This window comes from Tamandua tetradactyla, chromosome 13 (genome assembly GCF_023851605.1).
Source record: "Tamandua tetradactyla isolate mTamTet1 chromosome 13, mTamTet1.pri, whole genome shotgun sequence".
NCBI classification, from domain to species: Eukaryota; Metazoa; Chordata; class Mammalia; order Pilosa; family Myrmecophagidae; genus Tamandua; species Tamandua tetradactyla.
In genome coordinates, this window is record NC_135339.1 from 94,970,340 (window position 1) to 94,981,061 (window position 10,722).

The 10,722-nt window shown below is 51.6% G+C and overlaps 1 long non-coding RNA gene across 3 annotated transcripts; it reads right to left on the reverse strand.

Moving 5' to 3' along the window:
• Positions 1-4,112: 4,112 nt before the first annotated feature.
• LOC143654462 (uncharacterized) lies at positions 4,113-10,660 on the reverse strand. Of its 3 annotated transcripts, XR_013161814.1 has the most exons (4): positions 9,556-10,660; positions 7,990-9,167; positions 7,304-7,497; positions 4,113-4,785 (listed from the first exon to the last, which is right to left on the reverse strand). It is a non-coding gene; the product is annotated as an uncharacterized LOC143654462 (long non-coding RNA). The 3 variants fall into 3 exon arrangements; XR_013161815.1 differs by lacking the exon at positions 7,990-9,167; XR_013161813.1 differs by having other exon boundaries at positions 7,990-10,660.
• Positions 10,661-10,722: the final 62 nt, after the last annotated feature.

A 10,722-nucleotide genomic window follows, 5' to 3' on the forward strand; every position in this document is an offset into this window, starting at 1 on the left:
GAGAGCCACCTGCCCATGGGTGCTGCCTCAGCTCCTTGCCAGGGATGCAGTAGGGCACAGGTTATGGGGTGGATGCCCCTCCAGCTTCTGCCACTCACCTGCCCTGGGTGAGTGCCCACCCTCCCTCTACCCCCAACCAGGTCTCTTCAGTGCCTTCACTGGCCTAGGCCATTACTTTTATGGGGGACGTGGGCACAGGGTTGCTTCAGTATAGCTCTGACCTTGCTGGCCCTCAAGACCTTGACACAGAAGGGACCTGAGTTTCCCACTGCTGGCCCAGCTGCAGGAGAGGACCCTGATGGTGATGATGGTAGTGATGGGGATGCTGCTGCGCTGATGAAGGGACTTATGGTGATGCTGCTAGTGGTGATGCTGCTGCCATTGTTGATGATGGTGGCGGTGACTATGAATATGATGATGATGGTGCTGATGGTAATGATGAAAGTAGGTGATGGTGACATGGTGGTGATGGTGATAGTGATGGCGATGATGATGGTCATGATGGTGGTGACGATGGTGGTGATGATGACATGGTGGTGGTGATGATGACATGATGGTGATGATGGTGACGTGGTGATGATGACATGGTGGTGATGATGACATGGTGGTGATGATGATGACATGGTGGTGATGGTGACATGATGGTGATGATGGTGACATGGTGGTGATGATGACATGGTGGTGATGATGACATGGTGGTGATGATGACATGATGGTGATGATGGTGACACGGTGGTGATGATGACATGGTGGTGATGATGACATGATGGTGGTGATGATGACATGGTGGCGATGATGGTGATAGTGATGGCGATGATGATGGTCATGATGGTGGTGATAATGGTGGTGATGGTGATGGTGATCATGTCATGGTCAGGTTCATGTGTCAGCTTGGCCAGGTGGTGGTGCCCGGTTGTCTGGTTGGGCAAGTGCTGGCCTGTCTGTTGCTATGAGGATACTTCATGGACTTAAGTCATGATCACCTTGGCTGCATCCACAGCTGACTGCATTTGTGATCAGATAAGGAGAGTGCCTTCTGCAATGAGTGATGCTTAATCTAATCATTGGAAGTCTTTTAAGGAGGATTCAGAAGAGACACTCTCTCTCCCCTGCTTCAGCCAGCGAGCCTCTCCTGTGGAATTCATCCAGACCCTTCATCAGAGCCACCAGCTTCACAGCCTGCCCTATGGAACTTGAACCCTTCTATCCCCACAGTTGTCCAGTCATCCTCTCCTGAGAGTTCACTGAGGACCTTTGTATTAGCTAACGTTCTCCAGAGAAACAGAATCAGCAAGAAATATCTTTAGATATAAAATTTATAAAAGTATCTCATGTAACCATTCATTCATTGCAGAAGACACTCTCCTTGGCTGATTACAAATGCAATCAGCTGTGGGTGCAGCCAATGTGATGATGATTTAAGTCCATGAAATGTCCTCACAGCAACAGACTGGCCAGCATTTGCCCAACCAGACAAATGGGCACCACTGCCTGGCCAAGTTGACACATGAACCTGACCATGACAACCTTCATCAGAGTTGCCAGCTTGTGGCCTGCCCTACAGACCTTGGACTTTACATTCCATGGTTACATGAGACACTTTTATAAATTTTATACCTATGGATATCTCCTGCTGATTCTCTTTCTCTAGAGACCTTAGCTAATACAGCTTGGTACCAGGACTGGTTCTTAAGAAACAGAATCTTAAAAATGGGTTTTTACTATTGGTTTTCTACTCTGACTGGACTCAAAGGCACTAAGGGCTCTGTTTCCCATAATCAAAATGATACTGCCAATCCATGGGGTGAGTTGGCAAAAGAGATAGTCAAAATTTCACCATTGGAGTCTTCGAATGCTTTGCTTATACAAAGCTAAGCTCTGGGGGATAATGTTTTTGACACCTTTACAGAGATTTCTGGAAACAGGCGGTCTAGAGATGTTGGCTGGTTGTTGTTAGATATGCTGTATACGATGATGAGGGAAACAGTTGAGCTAAAGCCTTCAAATGAGAACCTTACGTACCAAATGACAGGTATAAACATTTCTATGAGTGCCCTGAAGGAAAATCTTATTTCCTGTAACTGCAGACTTGAGATCTCTGAAAATCAGACTCATAAAAATGTAAACTGAAATCTCAGTGGTGCATGGTGTCTGCCATTAAACACCGTGCATTGATTGGAAAGGAGTGGGACCCTGAAAAATGGGGTGGCGACATGGACTGATAATGATGGCAGAGGAGAGGTTGAAATCCTAGGTCATGCTGAGTCTTCTCTAGATAACCCTGCCCTGAGGACATAGCCGTCCCACCTCCAGCCTGCCTTGCAGAGTTGGGCACCCAACCTCCACCTGAAGGGATTAGCCCTAGAACGATTAATCCTGTTTTACCAGATGAAACTGCAAACGAAGGCCCTGAAGCAAATGGTTTGGAAGACACTTCTAATTCCTTTCATGACCCACCCCCACCAGAAATGAGGCCCACCACCCCTCATTTCTTCCAGAACTATAACTAGACTAAAGTCCCAACAGGCTCCTAAAAGTGAGGTACAAAGTGTCACACATGAGGAGGTTCTTTATACTTCAAAAGAATTGTTGAGTTTTCCAATTTATATAGATAGAAATCAGGGGAATATGTGTGGCAATGGATTTTAGGATGTGGGATAATGGTGGGAAGAGTATAAAGCTGGATCAGGCTGAATTTATTGATATGGGCCCACTAAGCAGAGATTCTGCATTGAATGTTATAGCTCGAGTGGCCAGAAAAGGCATGAACAGTTTGTTTGGCTGGTTGGCTGAAACATGGATCAAGGGGTGGCCGACATTGCCTGAGGTTGAAATGCCAGAACTGCCCTGGTATAATGTAGATGAGGGGATCCAGAGGCTTAGAGAGATTGGAATGTTAGAGTGGATTTATCATGGAAAGTCTGTTCATATACCCCGGGAGTGTCTGGAGGCTGCACCTTTTACCAGAACAGTGAGGGATAAATTTGTGAGACTAGTGCCATCATCCCTGAAGAGCTCTGTGGTTGCACTTCTCTGTAGGTCAGATATTACTGTGGGAACTGCTGTCACTGAGCTGGAATCCTTAAATGCAATGGGGATGACAGGATCCCGAGTTGGCAGAAGCCAGGTGGCAGCACTTAATCGCCAAAGACAGGGTGGACGTGGCTATTATAATAGACAGCAAACTCAAAGCAGGCGCCAAAATTATATGACTCACAGAGATTTGTGGCATTGGCTAATAATTCATGGGGTACTAAAAATCAATAGATGGACAGTCTACTAAATATTTTTTTGAACTGTTTAAGCAAAAGAATTCTGGCAGGCAACATATTTTGGTGACAACATATTCCTCAGTTGGATGTGCTACTCTGGCCCATTTATTGAGTGACTAGAAAAGCTGCTAATTTTGAGTGGGGACCCGAACAAGAGGAGGTTCTACAACAGGTCCAGGCTGCTGTACAAGCTGCTCTGCCATTTGGGCCATATGATCCAGCAGATCCAATGGTGCTGGAAGTATCAGTGGCAAATAGAGATGCTGCCTGGAGCCTTTGGCAGACCCCTATAGGAGAATCACAATGCAGACCCTTAGGCTTTTGGAGCAAAGCCTTACCATCTGCTGCAGATAACTACTCTCCTTCTGAGAAACAGCTTTTGGCCTGCTACTGGGCCTTAGTAGAGACTGAACGCTTAACCATGGGCCACCAAGTTACCATGAGACCTGAGTTGCCTATCATGAGTTGGGTGTTGTCTGACCCACCAAGCCATAAAGTTGGACGTGCACAGCAGCACTCTATTGTAAAATGGAAATGGTATATACGAGATAGAGCCAGAGTAGGTCCTGAAGGCACAAGTAAGTTACATGAAGAAGTGGCCCAAATGCCCATGGTCTCCACTCCTGCCACATTACCTTCTCTTTCCCAGACCAGGGCTATGGCCTCTTGGGAAGTTCCTTACAGTGAATTGACTGAGGAAGAGAAAACTCGGGCCTGGTGTACAGATGGTTCAGCACGATATGCAGGTACCACCCGGAAGTGGACGGCTGCAGCACTACAACCCCTTTCTGGGGTGTCCTTGAAGGACAGTGGTGAGGAGAAATCCTCCCAGTGGGCAGAACTTCGAGCAGTACACCTGGTTGTTCATTTTGCTTGGAAGGAGAACTGGCTCGAGTGCATTTATATACTGACTCATGAGCTGTTCCTAATGGTTTGGCTGGATGGTCAGGGACTTGGAAAGACCAGAATTGGAAAATTGGTGACAAAGGGGTCTGGGAAAGAGGTATGTGGACAGACCTTTCTGAGTGGGCTAAAAACCTGAAGGTATGTGTGTCCCATGTGAATGCACACCAACAGGTGACTTCAGCAGAGGAAGGTTTTAATAATCAAGTGGATAAGATGACCCATTCTGTGGATACCAGTCAGCCTCTTTCCCCAGTGTTCTAGTTTGCTAGCTGCCGGAATGCAACACACCAGAGACGGATTGGCTTTTAATAAAAGGGGATTTATTTTGTTGGTTCTTCAGAGGAAAGGCAGCTAACTTTCCACTGAGGTTCTTTCTTACGTGGGAAGGCACAGGGTGATCTCTGCTGACCTTCTCTCCAGGCCCCTGGGTTCCAACAACTTTCCCCGGGGTGATTTCTTCCTCCATCTCCAAGGGCCTGGGCTGAGCTGCAAGTGCTGAGATGAGGAATGCCAAGCTGCTAGGCTGTGCTATGTTGCGATCTCTCATTTAAGCACCAGCCAATCAAGTCAAATGACACTCATTGCAGCAGACACGCCTCCTAGCCGACTGCAGATGTAATTAGCAATAGATGAGATTCACATACCATTGGTTCGTGTTCGCAGCAACAGAAATGGGCATGCTCACCTGGCCAAGTTGACAACTGAGTCTAACTAACACACCCAGCCACTCCTGCCATTGCCCAATGGGCTCATGAACAAAATGGTCATGGTGGTAGGGATGGAGGTTTTGCATAGGCTCAGCAACATGGACTTCCACTCACCAAGGTTGACCTAGCTATGGCCACTGCTGAGTGCCCAATCTGCCAGCAGCAGAGACCCACACTCAGTTCCTGGTATAGCACCATTCCCCAAGTCGACCAGCTGGCTACATGGTGGCAGGTTGATTATATTGGAGCACTTCCTTCATGGAAGGGGCAGAGATTTGTTCTAACTGGAATAGACACATACTCTGGATATGGGTTTGCTTTCCCTGCATGCAATGCTTCTGCCAAAACTACCATCCGTGGGCTTACAGAATGCCTTATCCATCATCATGGTATTCCACATAGCATTGCTTCTGATCAAGGAACACACTTCACAGCAAATGAAGTGTGGGAATGGGCACATGCTCATGGAATTCTCTGGTCTTACCATGTTCCCCATCATCCAGAAGCAGCTAGATCAATAGAACGGTGGAATAGGCTTTTGAAAACTCAATTATGGTGCCAACTAGGTGGCAGTACCTTGCAGGGCTGAGGTGATGTTCTCTAGGAAGCTGTGTATGCTCTGAATCAGTGTCCACTGTATGGTGGTGTTTCTCCCATAGCCAGGATCCATGGATCCAGGAACCAAGGGGTGGAAATGGTAGTGGCACCACTCACTATTATCCCTAGTGATCCACTAGGAAAATTTTTGCTTCCTGTCCCTGTGACCCTGAGTTCTGCTGGTCTACAGGTTTTAGTTCCAAAAGGGGGAGTGCTTCCACCAGGAGAAACAACAATGATTCTGTTGAACTGGAGTCTAAGACTGCCACCTGGTCATTTTGGGATACTCATACACCGGAATCAACAAGCCAAGAAGGGGATTACATTCCTGGCTGGGGTGATTAACCCTGACTATCAGGGAGAACCAGGACTGCAACTACACAACGGAGGTAAAGAAGAGTTTTCCTGGAACGTACGAGTCCCCTAGGGTGTCTTTCAGTACTACCATGCAGTGACTGAAATCAATGGTAGGGTGGTGCACTGGTGGCTCAGTGCAGAATACTAGCCTGCTGTGCCAGAGACCTGGGTTCGTTTCCCAGAGCCTGCCCATGTTAAGGAAAAATCTTAAATTTTAAAAAGTATTTAAAAAATTAAAATCAATGGTAAACTGCAATAATTCAATCAAGGCAGGACTACCAATGGCTCTGAAACTTCAGGAATGAAGGTTTGGGTCACCCCACCAGGCAAAGAACCACAGCCAGCTGATATGCTTGCTAAGGATACAGGGAACATGGAATGGGTAGTGGAAGAGGGTAGTGATAAATATGAACTACGACCACGTGATCAGTTACAGAAATGAAAACTGTAATGCTGTTTTGTTCATGTTATACTATTTAAATTGTTAGGTGTCAAGTATAAGAGTGATTATTACCCAAGGATTTGTAACCTATTCAGGGGAGATTTATTGTGTTTCCAGTTGTACATGGGGCAGTTGAGTATTGTTAGGCAAGGAAAAAATGTGTCTTGTTATTGTTTTCTATTTAGAGATTAAGTAAAGGTAATGTGTATAGCTGCCAAGTTGACAAGGGATAGACTGTCATGGTCAGGTTCATGTGTCATCTCGGTCAGGTGGTGGTGCCTGGTTGTCTGGTTGGGCAAGCGCTGGCCTGTCTGTTGCAATGAGGACATTTCATGGACTTAAATCATGATCACCTTGGCTGCATTCACAGCTGGTTGCATTTGTGATCAGCTAAGGGGAGTGTCTTCTGCAATGAGTGATGCTTAATCTAATCACTGGAAGCCTTTTAAGGAGGATTCAGAAGAGACAGTCACTCTTCCTGCTTCAGCCAGCGAGCCTGTCCTGTGGAGTTTGTCCAGGCCCTTCATTGGAGCTGCCAGCTTCACAGCCTGCCCTATGGATTTTGGACTCTTATATCCCCACGGATGTCCAGCCAGCCTCTCCTGAGAGTTTGGTGAGACCTTTCATCAGAGTTGCCAGCTTGTGACCTTCCCTACAGACATTGTACTTTACATTCCCATGGTTACATGAGACACTTTTATAAATTTTATATCTATGGATACCTTCTGCTGATTCTGTTTCTCTAGAAAACCCTAGCTAATAAAGATGGTGATGGTGGTGACATGATGGTGGTGGTGATGTTGGTGATAGTAAAGATGGTGGCGATAATGGCGATGGTGGTGATGGTGATAATGGTATGACCGCAGTGTTGGAGGTGATGATGATGATGATGATGTGAAGAACAGCTGACTCTTACAGAGTCCTTCCTGGGATGAGCATTATGCCAAGCACCTCACATGTATTAACTCATTTAGTCTTCACTACAATCATGTGTGGGAGGCACTATTATTATTTCCACTTACCACTGAGGAACCTGAGGCACAGGGAGTTAGGCGAATTCCCTGAGGTCTCATGGTTGGCCTCCAGAAGTCTGGCCCCCAAGAGTGCTCTTAAGCAGCTTTCTGCATCGCCTCCAGTGGGTAGCTGGCAGGTCCTGTTTCCAGTCAGGCCTCTGTGATGTTTCATCATGAGATGTGATGAGGTGCCTAGAACCATCCTGATAATCCAACAGGGTAAGAAGAAGCTCCAGACATGACCACATAGGGTGGCTCAGACAGAGCAAAGCCATGCTTTCAGACCCGAACTTCCCCTCCAAGGGCTTCCAGGTTGGCACAGAGCAAAGCAAATGCCTTTGACAGGATCTAGCACCTCAGGGGACGGCCTGGGGTCTGAATTCAGGACACATAATCGGCCATGCAAAGCCTGTATTTGCAAGCCCCTTGCCTCAGAGGACCCTCCAAGGGCTGTGCACCCAGCTCCAACCTCAGGGAAGCCTGGAATGCGGCCACCAGAGGAAGGCCTGGCCTGCACCAGCACGTAGGACGGCCCCAAGAATGTAGCAAACGGATTGGATGTCCCCACGCAGGCCCTCAATCTCTGAGGATGGGCACCAACTCAAGAGCCCCCTCTTTCTCCCCACTTGCAACACCTGCCAGGGGTGCAGGACCTGCCATGGGTGTGGACCTCCCAAGGCCCCAGTCTGGCTCACACTATTAACTTTGGAAGCTGTTCAGGAGAAACTGTAGTCTCTCTGACCATCTCTGGGGGTGCGAGGCCTCCATCTTCACCTGTCACCTCTGGCTCCACTGCAGAAGCACCTGGCCTCGGGGGAGCCAGGCCACACCTGGCTGGTTTCCAGTAAGAGGAGGTGGAAGCAGGTCTGGCTATGGGGAGAGTGGACAGACAGGCTGCCTTACCAGGCCACCTTGGGGCAGGCAGGGTGGAGGTGGTGGCATCATCACAGCCTGTAAGACATAGCAAATGGGTTCCACCCACGGTGTTCAGAGCAACTCGGGAGGACAGTGTAGGTTGGGGCTCGTGCAGTCTCATCGGGGTTGGGGCTCGTGCAGTCTCATCGGGGTTGGGATCAGAAGCAGCAGCATTTGAGCCAGAACCTGGGGGATGACCTACCCTGAGAGACTGGAGGGCAAGGGGCAGGCCCAGGCGTGTGGTGGGAGTGGGGTGGGTGCAGGGAACTGGGGCGTGGAGGTCTGCAGGGGAGGAGTCAAGGTGAGGGGCAGATGCAGTTGGTGCTGGGGCCCTCTGCCCAACACGCCCTGACTAATTAGAACTTCCACATTTTAATAGGGATTCTGGAAACCCCCACAGCCTTCTAGAATAAGAAGGAAGCAGCTAGATAGGGCTGGACTGGGATCAGACCCTCAAACACCACTATTTAAATTGCAAAACAGACTCCCTGCCAAGCGGATTCTCTAAGTTGTATTGTACTGTACAGAGACTGGGTTTGTGATGGTTAACTCATGTCAGTTTGGCCAGGCCGTGATGTTCAGTTGTTTAGGTAACGTTTTCGTTTCCCAGCTGTGATCACAAATACCATGAAATGAGTGGGTTTAGACATGGGGAATTTCTTAATTCACAGTATTGAGGCTAGAAGAAGTCACAGTCAAGGTGGCATCTACGTGATGCTTTCTCCCTAAAGACTGGCATTCTGGGGCTGGCTGCTGGCCACCCTTGGTCCTCGGCTTTCCCGTCACAGGGCCGTGCACATGGCAGTGTCTTCTTCTGGGATCCCTTGACTTTGGCCTTCGGCTCATCCCAGGGCTTCCCCGGGGCCTTCTCAGGCCTCCGGGAACAGGATTAAGACTCATTCTGCCTCAGCTGGCCGCTGCTTCACCAAGGACAGTTGCTCCATGAGGCCCATTACCACTGCTCAGGCCCCCAGAAATGAGGGAAGATAAGGACGTGTTTTCCTGGGGGCACATGCCTAATTTACAGCCTAGACATTGCTATGGAGGTGTCTGTGGATGTGACCCACAGTCAGCGTGCTTTAAGGGGACTGCCTTTGACAGGCAGGTAGGCGTCATCCAAGCACGTGGGGACCTTCTCTGGGTCCCAAGCTGGCCGTGGTCTTGCCCAGCTTTGCCGAAGGGGTGCCCTCTGCTTGGGGCACCTTCCTCCCCGTGGTAAGCACCTGCCTTGCCCAAGCACCATGGCAGTCTTTCTGGACACCACCACCCCATCCACACACAGCCCCCTGCACACACAGACACCCCCACCCCTTTCAGAGGTGCCACCCAGGGCACGGGCCACCAACCTGGCCGTTGATTGGAAACCAGGCTCTGTTCTCTGCTGAGCAGGGGCCAGGTGGAGGGAGAGCAGCACTGGGCCGGCGCCTGTCCACGGTGGTGCTGCTGAGTCCCTTCTGTTCCTGGCCAGGCCCCCATCCAGGCAAGGGGGTGAAGGGCCAAAACCAGCCCTCTGCAGCGTCTCAGGGTGGCACAAAGGCCTCTGGGTTGGGTGCAGCTCTGGGGGAAGGGGCTGGCCCTGGGTACGGGGCATAGGGAGGTAACTGAGACCTGAGGTGAGCCCTCACTGGGAGGGGCTAGCTGGGTGCTTGCAGGACAGGTGCCCTGCCGGGCTCCTCAGGGGCCCAGCCGGGGCCGCAGCTCTCGCTGGCTGGGCCTCATCCCCCACCCCAGTGGAGGAGGGGGCGGTGGGCGCGCGAGGACCCGGGCGCTGGTGACTGCTGGCGGAGGGAAGCCTGTCCCGGCAACCCTGACAGTCCAGGAGGCTCCAGAGGCGGCGGGCGGGGCCTTCAGTCCTGCGCATCCCCCACCCGTCCGGCTTTTCCCGGCTGGTGGAGCGGCGGGTTCCGGGGCCCCGAGCCAGGGCGCAGCGCGCAAGGGCTTTGGGAAGTTGGCGGCCTTGACCGTGCCGAGGCCGCGGGGAGCCAGGTTAGCTGGAGGGCGCCCCCCTCACCCCCTCCCAGGGGCCGCGCTGCACACGCCCGGGGAGCCCCGCTTTCGGAAGCCGGCTCCTTCCGCGGAATTCCACGCCTCTGGCCCCTGGGAGACTCTGCCCGACACTGGAGCCGACAAGCCACCTCCCCACCCCCACCCCGGCGCACAGGGCGGCTCCGAGCCGGACGCGTGGCCCCTGCTCGTCGAGCGCTCAGGGGGTGACCCAGTGCTCCGGGGCCACGCAAAGGGGCGTCCACAGGCGCGCCCTCCACGCCTCGCGCCTCTTCGCCCTGCCCCGCCGGCTTCCTGAGTGCGCCGGGGACTTCCTCCCGCAGGGTCCGGGCCGCTCCGGACTCCAGTGCCCTCGGCCGGCCCCTGGGGGAGGGGATTCTGGGGAAGGGACCTGGACGAGGGCGGGAGAAGTCCCGGCGCCCCCTGGGCGTCCCGCGCCACTCGCGCTCGCCGCCGCCGGAAGACGGCAGCGCCCCCCGCCCCCCGTGGCCGCGGGGTCCGTCCCGCGG